Consider the following 25,946-nt stretch of genomic DNA (forward strand, 5'->3'; position numbering starts at 1 on the left):
TCATAATGATCTAGTGAGAACTAACTAGGTTCCCAAGAGAAACGCCCAAACTTCTTTTGAGGGTGTGACTCCAATGAACCCAATGACTTCCTACATGGTCTCAACACGTAAAAGATCCATCAGGTTTCATGTTGCCACTCTGTGGACCAAGCTTGACAGCACATGAACCACTAGGGGAACAAATTTAAACTCTATTCAAGCCATAGCAGCTACATTCATCGCTTTTGTTTATATTTAAAATCCACTCTATTTATCCAAAACATTTCTACATTTATTTTTCTACATAGTTCATCTATTCATTAAAATATTTTGTGACAAAACAACTATTTTTTCCAATAATTATTCAATCAATTGGGGTATTTTTAAATTATAAAGCATGCCATGTACAAATAATAAAAAATAAGATCATATTTAATTTTTAAATTGTATAATCTTTCTTATTCTAATGGTATTGCCTAATCCTTTTATAACAATAAGTGATAGTTCATCTCTTATTTAGAACTTACTGAAAAGTCATTTCATATGTCATTTGCAAGGTAAGATCTGCTTTTGTTTTTACATTCACTTTGTATTTACATTTATTTTATATTTTTGTCTTTTTCAGAAAGTTTCAAATTATTCATATTTAAAAAATTTAGATCTTCCTCAAATTAAGAAAGATGTTAAATTTTTGAAAAATAATTTCAGGAGTCTTCATTTTTCCTTTCTTATTCTATTAGTATGACAAATGGCCTTTTTTTTTTGCTAGATTTTACATGTATGTATCATTGCTTGAAATAAATTTTAAGCTATTTCCTTTCTGTACACGAGAATGGTTCAAATAATAGCTAATTTATATTATCTTTAAATTCTTTTAAGTAGTTAGAAATTCTGAACCTGATGTTTTTATATGCTAGTGTGCAGAAAATTACAGAAACACACTAATAATTTCATATGCCATGTAGCTTGTATGATTATTTCTGCCTATATTAATAACACTATTAATATTTTACAACTATTAGCACTGAATGAATTTTAGATCAATTTACATAAGATTTAAAAATTACTGTAATAATTCCATAGATGTCCTCTGTTTTTATAGTGATGTTAACATTTTTTTTTTCCAAGGGATTGAATTCAGGACTTTGCACTTACCAGGCAGGTGCAGTGCCACTGAGCTAAATCCCTGGCTCAGTGTTATCATGTTCAACAGGGAATTTGAATTTATGTTTTCATTGTGATTTGTGCTTATTTTTGCCTTTTCTCTCTTTCTTTTTTTTTGGAATTTCTTTAATTGTTGATTTCTTCCATACTTTTTATTAGTTTTATATTGTGGCTGTAACAAATTTGTACCAACTTAATGGATTTATACAAAAAAAAATGTATTACATTACATTTCTGTAGGTCAGCAGTCTAACGTGAGTCTCACTTGATTAAAGTAATCTTGGAGGACTGTGTCCCTTTTTAGAGTTGCAAGATGGGAACTTATCTAGTTACATTCTAGTTTCTATAGAACTTTCACATCCTTCCTCCATCTTCAAACCTAGAAACACTCTGTCCCTTATTCCACTGACATATCTCATTCTAATCATAGCTACAAAATGTTCTCAAGTTTTAAGAACTCTTGTAATAGTGTTTGTGAAATTTCTCTTATCATGTAAGGCAACAATATTAGGATAAAAATTTATGACATGATGTCTTTGGATTTTATTCGATCTATGGTAACTAGTTTGATTTTTTTCTCTTTCAATTTACAAAATATATTTTTACTTCAATCTTTTAAGTATCAATAAAGTTCTCTATTATTCTTAGCCTGTATTTATTGAGTTTGAAGTGTGAGAATGAGAATATCATTAATTTAGTAATTATACTAATATTTTTTAATATCTCCCTGTGTCCAGTTCTAGATATGGAATTTTAAGATTGAATACAATTGGAAAAAATCAGCTATATTGGACCTTGTATTTTAGACAGTGTGCAAAAAATGCACAAGTAAAACATGGTATGCCAGAAGGGGATCAATGTTGTAAAGAATTATAAAGGAAGGAAACTTGGGAATACAGTGCAGAGGGTAAGGTCTGCTTTTTTCACACAAATATTCTCATTACTTAGGTGATTATTCTATGAGAAGGAGCTCCCAGCGCTAAGTCACTACACTTGAAATATGGTTTAAGAAGTGAGAAAAACCTAAAGGAAATCACTGTGCTAGGAAAGGTAAAGAAAACTGTCGAGTAGTGGAAGGAGAAGTGAAGATAGATTTGGGGAATAGAGCACAGGCCTTTGGTCCATTGCCCTAGTCCTTTGTAAGTACTGTAGTTTTTTTTTTTATTCTGAGTAAATGCTAATCCATAGGAAGATTTTGAGCAGAAAGTTACCATGATGTATGCTTTAGAATTTTTTTTTACTGACTGCTGTGCTGAGAATGCCATGTAATGGAGCACTAACATAAGCAAAGATCCTAGAATAGAGATTACAGCATTAATCTGCAGAAGAGACATTATATGACAATATTAGTTAGACAGGCAGGAGAAATTGGCCAGATTCTGAGTCTATAGGCTAGTTTTGCTGAAGGACCTGGTATATATTTAAAAAGTGAGAATTCAGCGATGGCTTCAAGGGGATTATGAAAGGACCAGGCTTAGGGAAGAAAGTTAGTAAAAAGAATAATGACTTGAGTTCTGGAAATGTTTGAAGCACTTCTTAAATACTACCCAGAATTTGAGAGTGATAGTTGAATAGTAAGCTGGCACTCTAGGTGTTTAGTCTGAACTGAAGATAGAAACTTCTAAGGTCTGGAAATATTATTAAAACTAGTAGAATGGGTTTGATAGCTATTAAAGAGGCTCAAGGAATGAGTCCTGTTAACTCTCAAAAATTTCAAAATTGGTATCTGGCCAAAAAGAAAAATAAAGGAATAGGTCAGGTTGAAAGACATGAAAAAGGAGTAATATTTTGAAAGTCAAGAGAAAAATTTCAAGAAGAAAGAATATCTGTACTTAATACTTCTGTTAGATGTAATTAGGTGATAATTCAGAAATCATCATAAGATTTATTAATATATGGTCCTTGGCAGCCTTAAAATGCTATTTTGGAGAAATAGTATAAGCAAAAGCCTGGCTAAAATGAGTTCCAGAGCAGTAGAATGAGAGGAACTGGTGACTTGCATGCTGAATATAGAGCCAGAAAGAATTCCTAATGAATAAAACATAGCCTAGAGGAGAAAGGCAATATTCGATGTAAAATGACTGGGTTTTCATTTTCATAATTAGACAAATGATGATGCTCTTTGATAAGGTGTGAAGGTTACATTACTGGACCATTTTTACAGGTGTTTTATTGTTTCTTTTTTTCTCAAAGAAAATCAAAAGCAAATGGAAAGTAGATATTTGTGTATGTTTTGGTAGAAAAATCACCATAAAAAACTCATATTGTAACTAAAATAATATAAATGTTACACTGAAATATATCAGGCCCTATGGATTTATATATGCATTAATTTTACCATAACAAGAAAACCATATAGTAGATGCTATTATTTTTCCTCTTTACCTAGATGAGTAAAATGAGAAAGGCTAAGTAACCTGTTTTAAATTCACATACACGATAAATTTCAGAGCCAAAATTTAAACTCAGATTAGCTGAAAGATAAATATTTCCTTTTTCTTTTCCTTTTTTTTTCTTTTTTTAATATTTATCACGTGTGTGTGTGGTACTTGATTTCAAATTTTGGACACTCTACTACTGAGCAAGTTTCTCAGCTTTTATAAAAAGTCTGTCTAGAATTCCCATGCTGGTCTTTAATTCAGGATCCTCCTGCCTCAACCTCCCAGCTAGCTAAGATTAGAAGTAGAGGTCCTTGTACCTGGCTTATAATACTTTTTATTATAGTAGGAAATTAAATTTAAAAACACAACAAAAAACCCCTCCATAATGACCATTAAGAAAAAACCAAGTTAATGAAGTGGATAAGAAACAGAATATTCATCTAGAAAAGTGGGACCTGAAGGGTCTAGAACACTATGGTAGTACCAAAGCTGCCCTTAATGGAAGTATTTTATAATTTCATTAAAGTAGCATCACTCAACAGTCATGCCATCTGGTTTCAGATTATTCCAACCATTCAAGGGGAAATTTCAAGGATTGCTCCTGATTTTTTAAAAAAAGATATTCATTTTTCTCCAATCTCAGTTTACTCACATCTTCAAAAAAATCTATCCTAACTTTCACCCTGATTCTGTTTATTTGCAGGAGGAAAAAAGTCCATCCATCATGAATTGTTATGTGCCTCTTTTCCTTGGGCAACCTATTACACACACAAAAATAAAATAAAGAGTTCAAAGTTTTACCAGTCTTGTGATGGTAAAACCTTGGATTCTATAAGTCATTCTGTCATTTTATCTTGATCCATGCTCTTCTTTTTTTTCTCATTCTGCCTCAGATCAAAGAATGTCATTGTTTAGAGGATTTTCTTCTCTATTTTATATTCTAATATTAATGAAGAGAAAAGGGGAGTGTTGGTAGAAAGAGTTATGCATTGATTTCTTGAATGTTCGCCATATAATTTACTTGCTTTTTTTCAATGATTATGCTCTAAAGTTGTTTTTATTCTTCTGTTACTTTATTTTTCTTTTAGTATTGCTGAAACAATGCATATTGCTAGATTTTGCTTTATTCACTGACTTAGTTATTCATTTGAAGTGAGAATAAGATGTGCTTAATCATGGTACTAGAATTCCTTCAGTCATCTCTTTAATAAATAAGAATCTCCAATAATACCACAGATACAGAACTTCATGTCATTGTTCATATTTCCATACCCTAGAATAAACAAAAGCGATTACTGTTTGAATCCTTTTGGCTGAGAGTGATAAATGCTCTTCAATCTAGGCTATAGTTTTGTATTTTTTCTTTTGAAAATTTGAACTGCATTCATTCATCAAAAATCCCTTAACAGTTCTTCTGTGTATGCATATATTTCTTCAAATATTGCTGGTATTGACTGGAGAATCACATTTTATTATTTTGAAGATGTACTTAATGGTATTTTATTTATATTCTTGAAAGTAAAATAGATATATCATGGAAACATGTTTCAAAATTCTCAGAAAGATATGTCATTTTAAAAATTCATCATGAAAATTTTAAAATTAGAAAAAAAAAGTTCCAGAAATTATTACAAAGGAGTTTAATATAAATATGTATTATAAGTAAAATGAATATATTTCATAATATAAGTTAACATGTGTGTAAAATGCTCAGAAATATTTAAGACATGAATTCACAAGAGGATATAATCGCAAACATTTATGCACTCAATAATATAAATTCAAAATACATGATGTGCGAATTCATAGGACAGGAAGAAAAATAGACAAATCTGCAATTACATGGAAGACATTAATTTTAACATGTTTCTTTCAGCAGTTGATACAAGAAGTAGACAAAAATTATTAAAATAGAACACTTGAATAATACTATCAACCAACTTCACTTAATTTTCATGAATAAAGTACTTCATCCCACAAAAGCAGAATACATAAGCTTTTCTCTCATACTTGGAAGAGTTTTCAAGATAAGTCCTACTTTGGGGTGGGAACATTTAGAACTCTTATTAATTTTAATGTCTCTCACCAAAGCTAGAAGAACAAAAATAAAATTGTTTAATTTCCTTGTGAGTAAGAGTGATTCATTACCAATACAATGATTTGAATCCCACCTATCAAGTATATTTGATATTTTAGAATTGTGAGTTTTTAATCTGTGTAACAGTAATGGTAACTTGTCTATCAGATTGACACAAAAGTTAAGTAAAATTGCTTTATTAAAGTTCCTGTCATAAAAATATAATATTTAATATTTATTCTAGGCTCATATAAAAATCACTTCTAGGGCCGGGGATTTAGCTTAGTGGTTTCCCCACCTGCTGCGCAAGAGCAAGGACCCGAGTTCGATCCCTGGTACCAAAAAAAAAAAAAAAAAAAAAAAAAAAAAATCACATCTATCCGGAGATGCCATGCATGTATATCTTTCGTGAATGAGAGAATGAGAGTATTTTTGTTACCTTTGCACCTCTGCTATTTCCAGTCATCCTTTATTAGCTATAATTTTCACCTAAGTCTTAAAATTTCTTTCATGGAAAAATTAAGATCATGACCTGCTTTGATTTTAAAACTAATAAGTCTTTCAACCTATAATCTATTAATAGAAAGTTATTTACTTAAAGTTTATTATGAAAATACTTCTATTAAAATCATTCAAGTTCATTAATTTCATCTACTCTTCATCTACTTTTCTAAGTAGATCAGAACATTGATTTTCCACTATTAAAAACATTATACACATATATACATAATTTTATCTCAAAAACCTACTTTTATGTATGTAAAGATTAATTTGTTTCTCATTCATTTATAATATGAAGGCACTACATTTATTTTTAATAAACTAATGACATGTATAACAGAGTACAAAATCATTTAGATTATGAACAACATGTACAGTGGGACTCTTTTTGATATATGTAAAAAAATAAGCTTGGAAGCATATTAAGAGTGACTTATTATACTAACCAATGAGTAGAAAATCACAGATGATTTTTATTTTTGTAATTCTTTGTATGTTTGTACACAGTATTTTGAAATAAATGCATATTCCTTCTGCAGCAAGGAAAAATGAACAGTTAAACCAGACAAAATGTGCAATTAGTTTAATCAGGTTCCTTATTTTTTTTTTTTGTATTAAATTCTTTTATTGGTACATTGTAGGTATACAACACAATTACATTTCTCATTGGGAATTGTACCTTTATATAATGCATCTTGGTTCTTATTTTTTCCCCATTCCTAGCCCTCCCTTCATGCCCTCCACCCTTCCCTATTTACAAAGACTTTATTTCCATTTTTTCCATTTCTCATCATTTTTTCCTTTCCCTTCTTTCCTTTCCCCTGTGCCTCCCACTATGCCTATCCCTTTGGACCTTTTCTTCCTATTTTGCATTATCGATTGTTCATTCTAATAATTGGTACATTTTAGGTATACAATATAATGACATTCATCATTGGAAATTTACACCTTTACATAGTCTCTCTTGGTTCTTGTTTTTCACCCTTGCCCAGCCCTCTCTTCAACCCCTCCAGCCCTCCCTATTTACAAAAATTTTGTTCCTATATTTCCATTTTCTCATATTAATCCCATTCCCTTCAATCCTTTCCCTTAGCCCTTCCATTTCCTTCCCCTTTGCCCCTTTTCTTCCTATTTCACATTACCTATTATACATTTAGTCTTTATTTACACTTTCAGTTTCTCACACCAGAGAAACTATTCGGTGTTTACACATCTGTGTCCTATTTATTTCACTTAAGAGTATTGCCTCAATGTGCATCCACTTATATGAATTACCAAAGTTGAATGAAGAAGACCTAAAAATTCTGAACAACCCAATATCAACCAATGAAATTGAAAATGTAATTAAAAACTTATCACCTAAGAAAAGCCCGGGCCCTGATGGCTTCACTGCTGAATTCTACAAGACATTTAGAGAGGAACTGCTACCACTACTGTTTAAACTCTTCAATGAAATTGAAAGGGAAGCAATACTCCCAAATTCATTCCTGGAAGCAAGCATCACCTTGATCCCTAAAGCAGAGAAAGACCCAACTGAAAAAGAGAACTATAGGCCAATCTCACTAATGAACATAGATGCAAAAATCCTTAATAAGATAATGGCAAATAGAATGCAGAAGATCATCAAGAAGATCATACACCCTGATCAAGTGGGATTCATCCCAGGGATGCAGGGATGGTTCAGTATACAAAAATCAATTAATGTAATACACTATATCAATAGAGCCAAGGACAAAAACCATATGATTATCTCCATAGACGCAGACAAAGCATTTGACAAAATCCAACATGCATTTAGGATAAAAACCCTACAAAAAATTGGAATAGATGGTCTCTACCTCAAACTGATAGAAGCCATCTATGAAAAACCAACATCCAATCTCATACTAAATGGTCAAAAACTGAAATCCTTCACACTCAAATCAGGAACAAGACAAAGATGTCCACTATCACCACTCTTGTTCAATATAGTTCTGGAAACATTAGCCACGGCAATTAGACAAGAGAAAGAAATAAAAGGAATAAAGATAGGAAACGAAGAAGTCAAATTGTCATTATTTACAGATGACATGATACTCTATATAGAAGACCCCAGGGCCTCCACCAAAAGTCTTCTAGACTTAATAACCAAATTCAGTTAAGTAGCTGGTTACAAGGTCAACACACAAAAATCAATAGCTTTCCTCTACATGAATGACAGACTCACTGAGAGAGAAATAGGGCAAATAATTCCTTTCACAATAGCATCCAAAAAACTGAAATGCCTAGGAATCATCCTAACAAAAGAAATCAGGTTCCTTATTTTACCTTGGATTAATTGATGTTGAGTTCCCTTAAATTGATAGATTATTTGTTCCTGTATCACATAGGTGCTTTCTTAGGAGTGCTGTTGAAAGAAGCTCTGTACTTTTTAAACATAGTTTGCTTTATTTTAAGGTGATTTTACAGAATTTCTTTCTTGCTACAGGTGCTGCCTTATGAATACATCATTTACCCATTGGACATTCAAGTGGTTAATAGACTAAATCTCTCTAATTATAGAGGAGATCAAAATGTGTTGACAGCTCTGCCATTTGGGGGGAGTGACAACCCCGGGTCCCTGCCACATTCTGACATTCAAGCTACATTGCTAATATCAGAAATATTCTGTAAGCGGCTCACAGAAGAAAAGCAAGTTACACAGATTTTGTCAGATTTTTCCACTCAGCTGTGACATCAATTCTCCCGCACATACTTTCAGATTCAAAGCCCAAAAAGCTAACAACAGAAAAATGCATTTCATTGCTACTAATATCCTCACCTTTCAAGGTTAGTGCAGAGTTTCAGAAAGGGCTTCTGGGTGGGCAATATAAGATCTAGGTTCTGATTTGTGTCCCTATCCATACAGCATAATGTGTTCTACTTTCTCTGAACATTAGATTAAATTATTTTTAAGTGCCGTTCCAAACTTTCTATGATTTTTTGGGAAATTATATGATTATATGTATAATGTGCCTCTGGCTTTAGATAGAATTAGTTTACTAAGGTTTAAGGTCATTTTGCTACTTTCAATGCAGTAACTTTGATTCATTTGCAAACTTAGATAAAATTCTCTCCTTAATCCTCAATTTATATTGGAAACATCATCTGAAAAAAATGCTTTCTCATATAAAAGACTTTGGAGATTTTTGTAAATATTTGTTTATAACCATTTTTCTGTATTTTAATAGTTTTATATGTTTTGTTCTGTATTATTTATCAGTCATCTACATCTATCAATTAATACACACAGACATACAAACACACATGCGCGCGCATGCAATCTTAGGAAAACCTTATGTGAACCTACTACTGTGTTTGAATAAGTTCTCTCTGATGGATTGAAAACTGCATTCTTTTAATAACGATTAATTTTCTTGCTTCATTAATCCAAAAGGAAAATTTGAAAGATATATTACTATGCATGTCTCAGATTCCCAACTTGTTTAATGCACTTTGAGAAATTAAGAACATTGCAATTAATTTAGCCAAAACAAAATATGATGAAAAATTTATGTAGATTTTTTTTCTCATGGTACATGTTTAACTATACATGTTTTTTTTTACATTTATTATAATTGAATAAAATTTCTGGAAATGTCAACATTTTGAAATACAGTTTTATATTTAATTTTAAATTTCAGAATCTTTTGTCAACAATATATGTCTAAAATTAAATATATTGGTTGATTTTCATAAAGGTCTTAAATTAGTTTTATAAAAACATTAACTTCAATATTTTCTTGCAGATCTTGAATGTGTGGTGGCAGCATATCTGAATTCATTAAATCAATAATCTATAAATTAATCAGAAATCATTCAATGGATCTGTAAGCATTGAAATAGATATAATACAAGATATACAAGTATATAAGAATTTACAGGATTGGCTTACAATGGCCGCCCACTGAGTCAGATGTGGAAGAGTGCAGAGGGTCTGTCTGCACCTTGGAGACTGAAGAATTCAGTCAAAAGGCTGGAGCTCATGGCAGTGTCCTGTACAAGTCTGTATGAGGAAGCTGATGGATGGGCCTATGATGGAAGGCTGGAGTCTACACCGGAAGGCTGAAGGATCTGCACCACAAGCTGAAGAGCCTGCACTGGAAGCCAGGAGATGACTTCTAAGGAGAAGGTGAAGACTGGTGCTCCTTTGAAGAAGTAGAAGCAGATCCATCTTTCTTCATTTCCCCTTTATATTATCCAGGCGACAAGCTGCCCTAGGGTGGATCTTCATCACCCTAGGGTGTGGAACTGCTGAGTCAATTTTGTCGAGCTTTTGTTACTCAGATTGCCACAAGCAATTAACCATCACATCCAGTAACCAGTGCATTATGCAATTATATATTTTTTATTATACCTAAAATGTTAACATTTGAGAAATAGTTGTCTTTAGATGTTTTAAGGATGAATTTAGCAAAATTCAGATTACTTTTATCTTATTATAATTGAATTCTATTTGTCCTGAATATGCATTGTGGCTCATAATTCATTTATTTTTCATAAAAGAACATAATTCTACTTATTTTGTATATACAATTTTAACCAATTAGTTTTTCTTCTTGCTTCAGCTTGTGTCACATGAGCTATAGGTTTATTTCTCTTTAGGAAATGATTACTTTTGCAAGATGTCTTCTAGGCATAGCTGGTTTTTGGCTTTTGAATCCATCCCAACATCCTGGCTCTTAAATTTATTAGGGATGAGAAGTTGCTGCCCGTTTGGCTTACCACCCAGTTCTTTGGTATTGGGTTCATGACACCCAGACAATCTCATTATTGGTATATAGGAAGAACAACTGATCACAACAACTATGTCAACTTAGTTAAAGTAGTACAATCAGTAATAACAATAGCATCAATACAGTCTAGAAAATGACAGAGTGTGATAACTAATTTGCCCCCTGTAACCGTAGGCACAAAATTTATAATTATAAAAAAATCTAAAACAAGTCAGGAAATTATATGCAGTAAATATCCCCTTAATAGAGTGATTTTATCTTCGGGGGAAAAAATTTAAAATGGATAAATGAAAGGTACAGAGAAATAAAAGAGGAAAAGAAAGTAGAAATAAGGATGAAGAACAAAGGAAAACTACTGAAGCTTTGAGAAACCAGCAAAGATGACAGAAGGGAAAAAAAGAAGGAAAAAAACCAAAAAAAAAAACGAAAAAAAAAATCTAAAAATATGTTCACGCTCATGAAAAAAAAAAAAACATCATGAAAAGAAAATTCTCTGTGATTTCAAGCTTGTGGTTATCTTCTGGGTTCTAGTTTTGTGATAGTGTTCAATTCAGGGACACTGGTAGGCCAAAAAGGCAGACAGATCCTAGATCATGCTGGATGATCCCAGCAACCCCACAGTAGGATGAGGGTAGAGTGCTGGATAATCCCAGCAAGGCTGTAGTGGGAATAGGGTGGGGCACCAATTCTTTTGCCTTTAACTCCACAGAAGTTCAACCTGATCCTGGCCTCTGGTTGTGGGGATCTTGAGTTGTTCCACCTACAAAACAAGATGTGTCTCTTGCTGGCCTGACCCTGGCTGCCTGACCTTGGTTGGACATCTCCCATGGCTGTCCCTCACATACACACTCTGGGATTTCAATACTTGGAGTCCTGAAATAAAGCCAACCCACAGCTCCTCCAAGTCCCAGGTTCAGTTGGCCCCTCCCTAAAATGATGTCTGGCAAAGCTCGCTCTCCAGAGGAAACAATGGACACAGGCTGGAGTCACTCACTCAACGGCTCTTGAAGCTCACAGTTTTTACAGCTCCTTTCCACTGGTGAATTTCTCCTTGTAGGTGTCTGGAGTCACCTGCCCTCACTGTGTCTCTATAAATTTGTCCCTCCTCTCTCACGCTAGGAGCCAGGGCAAAAGTGCAGTTTGCCACCTCCTTTTCCTGCACTGTGGTCTGCTGAAGATCTAGCTATTATAAATTGTGCTGTTATAAACATGAGTATGCGTGAATCCCTACAATATGCTGATTTTAATGTATTGGGGGAAGATAACTAAAAGAGGTCAAGGTGAATAAATTTGGATTTCTATTTTTAGTTTTTTGAGGAATTTCCATGCTGATTTCCATAGCGGTTGTACTAATTTATATTCCCACAAACAATGTGGAAGAATTCCTTCTTTCCCATGTTCTTGGCAGCATTTATTATTAGATTTTTTTATGATAACCATTCTTTCTGGTGTAAGATGATATCTCCAAATAGTTTTAACTTGCATTTCTCTATCACCAGCAGTGTTGAACATTTTTTTTCATGTATTTATTGACCATTTGTACTTAGTCTGAGAAGTGTCTATTCATTTTGGCACCCCACTGTATTCTTACTATAGGCTTGCAGTTTTAGTCCTCTGTCCAGGAAATAGGTGGCAAAATATTTTCCCATTCTGGAGGTTGTCTCTTCACTGTTGGTTGTTTCCTTTGCAGTGCAGAAGCATTTTGATTTGATGTGATCCTATTTGTTGATTCTTAACTTTATTGTTCACAGTTTATTCTAATTAAAAACGCTGTTTTTTAGGAAGAAAAGCAAAGGGGAAGGAAGTGGGAGGGCTAGGGGAAAGGATAGAAGGGAATGGGATTAATATGAGAAAATGGAAAAATAGGAACAAAATCTTTGTAAATAGGGAGGACTGGAGGGGTTGAAGAGAGGGCTGGGCAAGGGTGAAAAACAAGAACCAAGAGAGACTATGTAAAGGTGCAAATTTCCAATGATGAATGTCATTATATTGTATACCTAAAATGTACCAATGATTAGAATGAATAATCGGTAATGTAAGATAGGAAGAAAAGGTCCAAAGGGGTAGGTGTAGTGGGAGGGGCAGAGGAAAGGAAAGAAGGGAAAGGAAAAATGATGAAAAATAGAAAAAATGGAAATAAAGTCTTTATAAATAGGGAAGGGTGGAGGGCGTGAAGGGAGGGCTAGGAATGGGGAAACAATTAGAACCAAGATGCATTATATAAAGGTACAATTCCCAATGAGAAATGTAATTGTGTTGTATACCTACAATGTACCAATAAAAGAATTTAATACAAAAAAACACGCTATTTTTAAGTCGTATGTTTAAAATAATAACCAAGCTGAAATCTTGAACTCATCCTTGAACAAGGAATGAACCATTTCCCTTTCTAACAGGTTGCACAATACCATCATACATGGCACAAATCACCTGTTAATATTCTGCATATGGACACAATAAACTTATGTATTATAAATATTACCTTATTGTTTTTCAAAATTATTTATTTACTGCATCACTAATAAAGTAGCTTTAAATTTGTGACCATTGCAACAATACTGAAGAGTTTACTTGTACAGAATAACAAAATTCCTATCCTTTGGTACTTAATGAGACAAACTGAAAATGAAACCTTAATGCTGTTCAAATAGAATTCATTTAAAATATCAAAGAATTTATACACAAAATTTTATTATGCCATCTTTAAATAGAGGACTTTAGATTATGCAAAGGATAACATTCATTATTTATGGAATGTAGCAGTAGTGATAAAACTTGGCTTTCCTATTATCCTAAAATTTCACCAAAGGAAATAAAAACCAATAACCCTGCAAAAGAGTAAAAGTGTTTTTCCATTAAGCATACATTAATCAAAGTAAAGTTAAATAAAATTTAAATGCCTTTTAGGGATCATTGTTTGCTAAAACAATAAAATTACCTGATCATGCAGTCATTAGGAGCTTAGATAAGTTTGCTCTGAATTAATTTCACTCTGTTGGGAGATAATTACAAAAGTTTGTAACTTTTAATATATTCTGAGCAGAAAATTTTATTTTGTACATCACACTATTTGAAATTGTACTATTTTTACCAGAAAGTAAGACAACACAGAGACGAAGTCCAAGTATCAGGTCACTATTTTCTTGTGTAACAAAAGCTTAGTTTAAACTTGCGTATAAAATATCACTATCACACATTTGAAACAAGGTTGTTTATTTTAAAATATTATTTAGGTGGAGCTAATGAGTTTGTTAATTAAGAAAATTAGAGATAAAGACAAAAGAGTTCCATATTTAGATCTTTCTATTCTTTGAACAATAACAATTTTGTAGTTGGCAAAGAGGGCTGAGCTCTGGAACTATGGAGATATACATGTGTTGCAAAATTTAAGACACTTATCTTTCCTCAGAAAAGATTTCTTTAGGTTATAAAATGTCAAGTTAAAAAAAAAATAAGACTCTGAAAGGAGTCAAAGTTTTTCTCCGTAGTTCAAGAAAAGGAGGGCAGATTGTCTACAAGTACCCAGATACATTTTTTGGTATTTCTCATCTGCAATTCAGACCACAGACCCTATTACACAGAGGAGATATCCAGTGTTCATCACATTACCCTAAAATCAATAATTAAGTCAAAGAGGAATCAACACAACTACTATTACGTAAATAGAAATGATTAATCTATCTCATCTTACAAAAAACCTAAATGCTTCCAAATTACTGTTAATAAATATGAATATTACAAAATTAACACATTTGATTTATTCTTTAGTTAAAAATGACTTCTCTACTCCAGTGTTGCAACATTTTCCCATGATCTCACAGTTTTTATACTTTTAAATTCCTGACCATGTATGGTAAGCCCCTCACTTATGAACAAGTTTTGTTCCAGGAAAACACTCATAAGTTCATAAGTTGGATTCATTCTTAAGTCTGAAAATGTGAGTCTTGTACACATTTGATACAAATATACAATGTAAAGCATGAAAAAAACCAAACACAAACAAATACTATAAACTATTTTTACTTTTATGGTTACCTTAAAGTGGTGGTACAATATAGGACAACAATTGTAAGTAAACTATTTTCACATTTGTTTTATGGTTATTGTCTTGAGCTTCCTAGCAGTCCCCTCCATATCACCACTGCTTTTTCTCTTGCTTTTAAGCATCCTGGGCTTTGACTGAGCACTGTACTACTGTAAACTAACTACCACACTGTAAGCACATAGCAGCACAACTGTGACAATGTCCAGCGGACATGTGAGCTACTTCTGTGATTTGTTTGCATTTACGAATTCTGTAATGTGAGGTCTGTTTGTATTTGTGAAAGTTCACAATTCAAATGTTCATAAATTTCTTCTTGAAACAGTGTGGGATAAATGTATTGCTATACATTTTTACACAACTTAAGTCATTCAGAGTATGCAAAATTAAAATAAGTGACAGGGAGATATACTCTCCAAAGTGAAGTGTTCATTTAAGAAAAGCAGAGGATTGAAATCTAGGAAATCCATGTTATGGCATTCCAGAAATTGGGGGCGGGGGCAACAGGAAACTTTTAAATACAAAAGTTCATATAAGCTATCTGGAAACGAAAAGCGTTAGTTAGAAAAACTTGCTAAGAAGTGGGTTTTAACTATTTGTGGGAGTCAGTCATTATTAGGCAAGTTTCCTCATGTTAGTGGTCTAAATGGAGTCGTGCAGTTCTAAGGAATTTCTCACATACTGCCATTCATAGGCATGTATGTGTACTACTTCTTCCTTCATTGTTTTCTCGCTCCACTTTGTTAGGGTTTGACATAAAGTGCCTTCATTGTAATACTCACAGTTTCAAGTGTTTATACATATCTATCTCTCTCTGTTCTGTTTCTTGTTTTTAATTGTTTTGCAAGATGTATATGCGTGACTCCGAAGCACATCCTATACTTGCAGCTTGTACTCAATATATAGCCAAATAATTAAGTCCCCAAACCAAAAGCTAAGTAGGTTCCCATATTCTTCCCATATTCCCATCTCCATCTCCATATCAGTGTCCATGGGGGATATCTTTCTTTCCTTCCTTTGTTACTTGGTATCTTCATCTAATTTCTTTTATTCTGTATTTTAATGCTTTTCACAAATTTTGGCATATTTTCAGTATCATTAAGTTCTACATAGTATTTGATTTTGATCTACAGAGTATTTAGTGTGTATTGTATAATATTAAAGTATTTTGGGTATTTATATATATATATCTATTATTTGTTTTCTAATTTAATTGCTTTTTTGGTTTGAGAAAATGCTTGGCATAATTTTATCCTTTCTGAATTTACCATTAGTTGTTTTATGCTTTAGCATATACCCTTTTTTGAAATGAATTTGGATCCTGCAATTACTGACTGTGGTGTTCTGTAAATTTTAAGTAGAATAAGATTGTTTATAGTATATTTTTACTGATTTATTGACTTCATATTTTTATCTATTACCAAATTTTTTCCTATGATTTTTAAGTTATCTACTTTTTACTTCTGTCAAAATTTACTTCATACTATTTGAAGCTATGTATTAGCCACTATACTTATAATTTTATATCTCTGTGAAGCAGTATTCTTATCATTTTGAAACATCTGTCTGATAAAATTGTAGGAAACAGTGAGGTACACTTTGTGAAGACTGAAAGGGGATCTAGGGCAGAGAGGAGAAGGACTGTTGGGAGGGAGGGGAGAAAAAATGATCAAGATGCAATATCTTTATGTATGAATTTCCCAAGGTTAATGTAATTATTATGTATCACAGTTATACAATGATAATGAAAAATTTTAAAAACTTTGTCTTGAATTTGTTGTTGTTGTTGTTGTTATTGGGGATCAAACTTGGGTCCTTGCGCTTCTGAGGCAAGTAACAGAACCACTGAGCTAAATCTCCAATTTTAATTGCTCTTCAGTCTGTTCATTCTAACCATGTGGGCAATATATTTTTTTCTATTCAATTAATTTCAATAAGTCAATACATTTGAACTGAGTCTTTCACAGACAGTATTGCTGATTTAATTTATTTACTTGTTTACAATATTAGAATTAAATGTAACTATTGATAGTTGTTGGCTTTAGCTTTAGCTGTCATTTTAGTTTTATTTTCTTTCGGTTTTTGATTTATTTGTTTTCTTTCATGCCTTTGTAAAATTTATTATCAAAATTCCATTTCAATGAATTAATTTGCATTTTCTATGCCTCTGGGTGTTGCATTATCCAAGCTTAATTTTTTAAAATCAACTTAGTTGCCTGCAAAATTATGGTTTTCTTCATTCTGAACATACTAATCATGGTTCTATCGAATCCCTAATATTTCCAAATATGTAGAGATTGAAGGTATGGCTCTATAATTATCATTTGACTGATGGCATACATCTATGAAATATATGAATGGTATATAATTAATATATGTGTGTATGGATATCTAAGTATCTGTAATGAGAGAGGATTCTAATTTAGCTATATAAGTATTTACTTTAGTAAAAGAAAGAATTCAAGATACTTTTCTTTTTAGTATCAGACTTTTGAAAGTCCACTACTTAGTGATAAGTACTAATGCATCACTTTTATTTCCTTAGTAGAATTAGTTTTATGCTTACCTAAGAATTGTAAACTCCAACTATGTGTGATATAATTGTATATTTCTATTATATGTTTTATTATTACAATTTAAATACGAACACCATTATTTTAGGCCATACCATTACTGGTATTTTGTAAAGCTTACTATTGATTTTTTGCCACCCAAAAGCAATCTAAGGGGAAGAAAAAATGGACACGTGTTATTGAGAATCTCAAACAAGTTCTTATTTTTCTTTAAAGTTCAGCCAATCTCGATAGTTTCTATATTTGAATCATACTCTGCCCAGCCTGAGTTTCAAATCTGTACAACTGACTCAAAATAATGATATTGGTAACAACAACTTCATGCTTTATGGGGCTTGTAGAAAAAAAGAAAAGCACGATCGATGTTCTTTCATAAGATCTCTAGCCCTGCAGGCTTCCTTCAGAGGAGTTCTTTGTCCTCAGTGGCAGGAGTAAAGGATAGGGAGAAGGGAAGCAAAAGCCCTACTCTCTTTTAATACAGGGTTTATGAAAGTGATTCAGTGAGGCAGAAAACTTCATTGCCAGGCTATAATACAGGTCCTTTAACAGTCCATAAAGAAAAAGTGAATTTCAAAGTTATTTTCAAAGGATAGATTAAAACTACAGGAACAAAGCTGGAAAGTGAGGTCAAATCTAGGATTGTACTCATAAAACTTAACAAACATGGAGTAGTGAAAGAAAATTCCTTTGCTAAGTTAGCTTTATTAAATGGGCATCTAATCATGTTGACTTCTTTTTATGGCAACATTATCAAGAGAAATTTTCCTAAATAAACATATTTGCAATCTAAAACATGAAAGCCTAATGTTTGCTTTAGGAAAAATATTCATTTTAAAAAATGAAATAAGCATCTATGTTCTTATTTTATAGTGCAGTTGTTTATATGTGGAAGAGCACACATGTGCATGAGTGTTTGTATATGCTTTATTGCGCTTCATGTGTGTGTCTTGTGTATACAAACAGACTCAACATACACACATATGCATATATTTTGGCTTGGAAAATATTAGGATGTAGCATATTAATGTAAACTTTTATTTTCAATTTAAAAAATACAAGATTTCACATATCAAGTGATCTAAGAAGAAGGATATATATAAAAATGCCAGACCAGCAATCTGATATGAAAATAATTTGCTGAAACTCAGTTCTCGTTAGAATAAATATGCGTGTTCCTCAAACATCGCCCTTCCTTTTGTTATTGTCTCCCAGATGTGGCATGAGAGGCATCTTTTGTAAAAGTTGGGATTATTTGATTGTAAATTCTAGAGGGAGTTTTTTATTTGTATGTGTATTAAAAGTTGAAAAAAATTTAGAAGTCTAGTGGTTCATGTGTATAAGATATATGTGGTAAGAATAGTCATTGGTTGATGTGAAGACTATTTATACCTTTGTCATAAGGAGGATGTATGTTGTGAAAGGATAGTGATACTTCTGAAAAAGTAAGCCAGGCTAAGATATATATCAGAACTCAGAAATGTCAAATGACATAAATCAATCAATCAATACATAAGGCAATCAAGCATGGTTTGTTTCTGACACTGTGGTACATGACACTGAAGTACATGTTAGCCTTTCTCTTTGGACACAAGTAGTTAAAAAATGTTTCAAATTTTTAAAAACTAAAATATTAATACCATTGTCATACATGATTTTTAGGTGATTATAATGCTTTGGATCTCAAAGTTCCCTCAGATGATCTTGTGTGGAAGGCTTGGTTCTATTGGGAGGGGGTATAAATTTTAAAAGGTGAAGACTAGCTGAAGGAAACAGGATGTTAGATACATCCTTGAAAGGTATTGACAACTAGTCTCTTCTGCCTTTTCTTTTTGTTTACTGGCTGTCACACGATGAGCAGCTTTGACCCACTATAAGCTTCAACATGAAGTGCTGCTTTACCGTAGGCTCAAAGTCATGGGGCCAAGAAACTATGTACTGAAACTTTTGAAATCATAAGCCACAATAAGCATTTCCTTCTTTAAGCTGATTATCATGAGTATTATTTGCAGGGATGGAGAGCAACCTAACACACTGATCTGCATTGTCATTTTTTTTTTTCATTACTGGGGATAGAACTCAGGACCTTGCACTTGTGAAGCAGGCATGGTGCCACTGAGCTAAATCCCCAGCCTTGTCATTTTATTTGTAGTGGAAAGTAGAGCCTTAATAACTGAAATGCACAGAGTAGAAAATAGTACACCAAATATTTTTTCTAGTACAGTGAAACAAATTTTAAGTAAACTATAGATATAATAAAAAAATGATAACAAGGAATATAATACAGATAAGAAAGCAAAGAACTAGTAGGTTTAGGAATTGTAAATTCATGTTGGTTTGAAATCCATTGGGATGAATGTTTTACAGGAAATTCCTGGCTGAAGAACAAGTGGGTTTTATTTAAAGAAAGGAATATTTTGAAATGTTTGTATATTTATAATTCTTTTAACATTAATCTATTGATTCATATATAGGATGCATATATACATTTTGTTTAAATATCTAATTTTTAAAAGAAATTAAAATAATGTGAAAAAAGTTATATGCTTATGAAATTTTTCTTCTGCTGCTCTTCATCTGTCTGCACTAATCCATTTGTATATTTAATATAACTTTTCTTCATCCTGAACCATTTTTGACATTTTTTGTAGTGTACTTCTGCTTGATTGCTTCAGCTTTTTATGTCTGAATTTATATGATTTGTTTTAGCTTTTGCATGTCTGAGAATGTTTTAATTTTGTCTTTGTATTTGAAACATATTTCTTTTTTTCTTTTACTTAAAGAACTTGTTTTTTATAATCTCATTCAAATTGTTTTAGATGAGAAATCTACTGTCAAATTTATTTGTACATAATATGACCTCCCCCCACACACACTGGCTGCTTTTAAGATGTGCTCATGCATGTGTGTGTGTGTGTGTGTGTGTGTGTGTGTGTTTGTCATGGAATGCCTAGATATTTGGTGAAACTTTATGCTAGATGTTTTGTGAGATATTTTTAAATTACTTTAACATAACATCAATATACTAGTAAAGCACATTGCCCTTGTAAAGTGAGTGGATCTCATTCAATTATTGAAGGTTTGAATAGAATAAAAAGCCTTGCATAGTTCTTTCTAGAAATCCTGTGAAATGTGCCAAACCAACTTTCCTTGCTAAATTATGTCAGTAGAGATAAAGATTTATGTTAGTTTTTTTTAATAGGAAAAAAATGTTCTTAATGTCTTTTCCTATATGTTGTTTTTATGATTACCTGTAATGTAATCTCTGTCTCTGTCTCTCTCTTTTTTCTTTCTGTCCCTGTCTGTCTCTGTCTCTCTCTCTGTTGTGATCTCTCCATTTCCATTAATTCTGGGTAAAACTGTTCTGTTTTTTAATGTCTATTTCTCAAGTAATAATAATAATTATCTATTCAGGACCTTTTAGTAGAATGAAAACAAAATTATATTATCTATAATTCTGCTAATTCTTCTCTTTTGGTATTACTATTCCTATTTTCCAAAGGAAAAAATTAAAGAACAAAGCAATTAAATATATAATCCAGTATCATAATAGTTTATATTAATTGCTATTGTAGCATTCCTTACTTATTATGGTTTATATCTAGATGTACCCCCCTCATAGCCTCATGAGCTCATAGGTGAAGCTTTGGGGAGATGATTGGATCATGGGGATGTGATATTTATCGGTGGATTAGTCTGCTGATGAGTTTATAGTTAAATGAGATTTGGGAGGTGAAGCCTAGATGGGGGAGGTTCATCACTGGGAAGTGTGACCTGAAAGGTCGCATCCTTCTCCCTTCTCTTTTGATGCCCACCCCCCTCCTTTTGTCCTGGCATGGACTGTTTCTCCTCTGCCATACACCTCTGCTATCTCCCCTATGCTGCCCTGTCTTGAAGTCAGCTGACTGGACTGAAAGCTCTAAAATCTGTGACCAAAATAAACTTTTCCTCCTTTATGCTGTGGGTATCTGGTGTTGTTTTGCAGCAACAGAAAGCTAGTAAGACAATCCTTTACCTCTATTTGAATATTTTCTTTTGTTTTGCATAACAATGTGGGAGTTTTGGCTTTCTGAATTTATAAATCATCTGGAAAAACAAAAACAGCAAATTTTAACAAAAAGATGGTAGAAAGTACAGTTAGTTAATTAGTTTCTAAATAATGTTACTAAAAATAAATAAATATTGGGACATGGTTTGTGAAAGCATCATATTTGCTTGCATTATTGTTCTAAAATTAGAAAAATACATTTGCATTGGCTTGGGAAAGTGGTTGAATAACAGGTGGAATAACAAACAATGAAATTACTCTTAAATTTTATTTTTGCAGTTACAAATAAAATTTAAGATACTGTGTTTTAGTACCGCCATACTTGCGGTATCACTTATAAAACTGATCAGTTACTATGAATAAAGTACATGATTTATCTGCCCATATCATCTTATATTTCTATATGTTAGCCATTGCTTTTTAAGAAGAGTGACAGAATTGGGATAATATTAAGCCCATTCAGTTGGTATAGTAACTTCAGTGAATGAACTTCTTTCCTGGCAGTTAAGATGTTCTATTTCACTGATTGCTTTCTTTGACTCTTACTCTCTCCAAATGGGATAGGATATGTGCAGAGGGGGTAAGTAGAATATACATTTTTGGTATTATGTTTAAGATAGAATTAAAGAAGAAGAATTAATGGTACTAGTGCTTCAGACTCAAGGTCTCATAATGTCTGGGGATGTATAGTTTAAGGCAGACAAACTCTGTTCAGAAGTTAAACTATAACTTTTGGTAGAATAGAACTGATAGAGTTATGTGGTATAAATCCAGAGAATTAACATCAAAATCTTAAAAATCAATTCTCCACTTTATTCAGACCTACTGGGATTCTCTAAATACAGAGGTAATGTTATGGAAAGTACCCATTCATAGCAAGATGAGAAGCATTCAATTCTGCTCTTACTAAAGATAGATCATGGGAAAAGAAAAGCTGTGAATTGGTAAATAAAATGACAGAAAAAAGCAGAACCAAGAGAAAAACTCATTCCAAGCTTTCCATAACAGATACATGATGGCAAAAGTATAACATGATACCTAAAGATAGTATGTGATTAAATAAATAAAAAGCAAGACCTAATAAAGTTAAGCACCAATACTTTGTGCTAGAAGAAGGAGGTAATGGAACTCCATTTGTGCAGAATATATCAATGTCTATGCTGACATTTTTTATACTTATTTCTACATGAAGACATCTATTTATAAAGTAAGTAAATCAAGCACAGCAACTAATTATTTCAGAATAGGTGGAATAGTTATTAGTTATTTATTTCATAGGTAAAGTCCATTTTAACTACACTTTCCAAAGCCAGAAAATGATCAACAGGGGAAAAAAACCCCTATGATATCATAGTCATGTCTTATTTCAGTGCAAATGTGTTATTCCTCACAGTTTTATGGTATTGATTATTGCTCCCAACCCCTTTACTCATGCATCTCTACATAAGAAAAGTATGTATTAATATCATCTTGCTTACTCTAAGTGCCTCCTTGGGAGATATAACATACCTTTTATATTAGGTAAAATATAACTAGATATAATATACCTATTAAATTAAGTGAAAAAAATCTTGACATACATTGAAAAAAATGTAATGCCACTAAATATATAGTCAAATTCAAAATAAACTTTTAAGAGAATAATACTTTTGGCATGTAGTATAATTGGCATTTTTTAGTTGACCTAATGAGAATATTCCTCTACAGAATTTTTTGGCGTGTGATATGTTACTCTAGCAAAGAATTTAAGATACAGTTTGTGCAGCTCGGTCAGTGACCTTTCCAGAATCATGTAAACTCTATTTTACTCTCAATATTACAATAAATAAATATTCTACACCTTTTAACCCCATTTTCTTTGTAAAGGTGGGGATATGTTTTGTTTTTACTGATATGAATGAAATCTTTAATTTTTCAAATTCATTTTGATGGAAAAAACAAAATTTCGGTCATTTATTTTAATTCAACAACTACATTCAATATTTTTGCTGTAACGTAATACAAACGTCTTTGAAATCTGAGAATTTTTGAAAGCAAGCTGCACTATTTTAACATCTTTGGAATTTTAGAGGTGAATGTGTAAAATAAATAGGTGTGTTTCAAACAGTATGAATTAGTCACTATCCCATTGCTGAGACACAATACCCAACACTTACAGTTTAAAGAAGGAAAGGTTTATTTTGCTTTGCAGTTTCAGTGGATCCACTGCGTATCTGGCTGTTTCCAAGTCAGAATCAGCCTGGTAGAGGAAAGCTGTGCACCAAATGGCAGCCAGGAAGCAGAGAGAACAGGGCAGAGCTGGAACCCAGAATATACCCTTCCAACCCATCTCTAGGGACCCGCCCCTTCTGACCAGGCTCCGCCTGGGGACACATTAGATCAAATCCATAACAATGAATACACGTGTGCATGGATGTGTTGTTGTTGTTGCTGTTGATTACTGACTTTTTATAAATGTGACCTTTTATCTTTCTGAATGAAATTAGAAAAATAATCCTTATATTTCCTTAATTTCCAGTAGGCTTAAGCAGAATTCAAGAGCAAATATATCGTTATTTATTTCATATCTAATTATACTAACAAGATTAATTCATTAAAATAATTGTTTCATTTTACAGGCCAATCAGTGAGCTAAACTCTTGATCCTCTCAGATAAGCTTACACAGTAAGGGAACTGTAGCTTTAATGTTTTGTGCACGGTGCATATGAAGAGATGAAGCCATCAGTAAGAGGACAGGAAAGACTGCTTGGAGTAGTGGGTACACCCATGGTTCCGGCGGCGCTGGATTTGACCGCCACATTACCATGCATTGTTTTGCCAGAGGGTCGGCTCTACCAAGTAGAATATACTTTTAAGATTATTAACTGGGGTGGCCTTACATCAGTAGTTGTCAGAAGCAAAGAGTGTGCAGTAATTGTCACACAGAAGAAAGTATGTGATAAATTATTGGATTCTGGTACGGTGACTCACTTATTCAAGATACCTGAAAACATTTGCTGTGTGATGGCCAGAATGACAGCCACAGCAGATCTCAGGTACAGAGGGCATGCTTTGAAGCAGCTAATTGGAAATACAAGTATGGCTATGAGATTCCTGCGTTCATGCTCTGTAATAGAATTGCTGATATTTCTCAAGTATACACACAGAATGTTGAAATGAGGTCACTTGGTTGTTGCATGATTCTAATTGGTATTGATGAAGAACAAGGCTCTCAGGTGTACCGGTGTGACGCTGCAGATTACTACTGTGGGTTTAAAGCCACTGCAGCAAGTATGAAATGAACTGAGTCAACCAGCTTCCTTGAAAAAAAGGGAAGAAGAAATTCGATTGGACATTTGAACAGACAGTGGAAACTGCAATTATATGCCTGTCTGCTGTTTTCTCAATTGATTTCAAACCTTCAGAAATAGAAGTTGGAGCAGTTACAGGTTAAATCCCTAATTCAGGATTCTTATGGAAGCAGAGATTGATGCTTACCTTTTTGCTCTAGCAGAGAGAGACTAAATATTGTCATTAGTTTACCAAACCCATGAAGTCACTTGCCTGTGTGTTTGATAACAACAGACCAACATTACAGAGGCAGTTGAACTGACAGAAGAACCTCTCCCACTCCTCCTGACACTCAAGTGGTGAGGACTCTGTATATATAACAATAATGCTTTCAGGAGGGGGGAGGAGGGAGAGAGAGAGAGAGAGAGAGAGAGAGAGAGAGAGAGAGAGAGAGAGAGAGAGAGAGAGAGAGGAGAGAGAGAGAGAGAGAGAGAGAGAGAGAGAGAGAGAGAGGAAAAAGAAAGAGAGAAAGATGACAGGAGCAAGAGCATTTAAAATAGGAATCTGTAAATCTTAAAAATTATGAGAAAATCACCTCTATGTAACTTATAGGTGGAAGTGCTTTTTTAAAAAAATTTTCCCTTAGTATATTTTTGTGATATACAATAAATATATTCATTGTGGGGAATTGGTATGTATATATATTGTATCTTAATTCTTTTTACTTCTTCATGGCACTGATAATTTTAAAAACTCAAATATGTGTTGGGAATGAGGATGTAGTTAATGCAAAAAGAATCTTCCAATATCTAAGTCACTAGTTATAGAAAGACCTAGAGTGTGACCCTAGAGTAGAAATGGAGACAGAATTAGGAATCTCCAGGAATTGTTTTCATTGATTGAACCTACCTACTCTATTTATTTACTTGTTTTACTCTATAAGTATGTGTATAAATAGCACTCAGATTCATGCACTAAGACCAATACATAGCATTTTACTTATTGATAGTAATAACCAATGGAATACTTTCAATACATAGAATCATAAAAAGAAAGTTTATTGTATCTTATAATTCCTATAATTGGTTACTAATGATTCAATTCTGAGGGTAGCAAGTGGAGGAAATTAGGATAAAAAAGGAATAAACCCCAAAAGACT

The 25,946-nt window shown here is 32.8% G+C and overlaps 1 pseudogene; it reads left to right on the forward strand.

Moving 5' to 3' along the window:
* Positions 1 to 25,021, forward strand: part of LOC101698675 (proteasome subunit alpha type-6 pseudogene) — a 178,739-nt pseudogene extending 153,718 nt beyond the window's left edge.
* Positions 25,022 to 25,946: the final 925 nt, after the last annotated feature.

Source organism: Heterocephalus glaber, unplaced genomic scaffold (assembly GCF_053883595.1).
Source record: "Heterocephalus glaber isolate CG9 unplaced genomic scaffold, H.glaber_assembly_v1.0 deba00000122, whole genome shotgun sequence".
Classification (NCBI taxonomy): Eukaryota; Metazoa; Chordata; class Mammalia; order Rodentia; family Bathyergidae; genus Heterocephalus; species Heterocephalus glaber.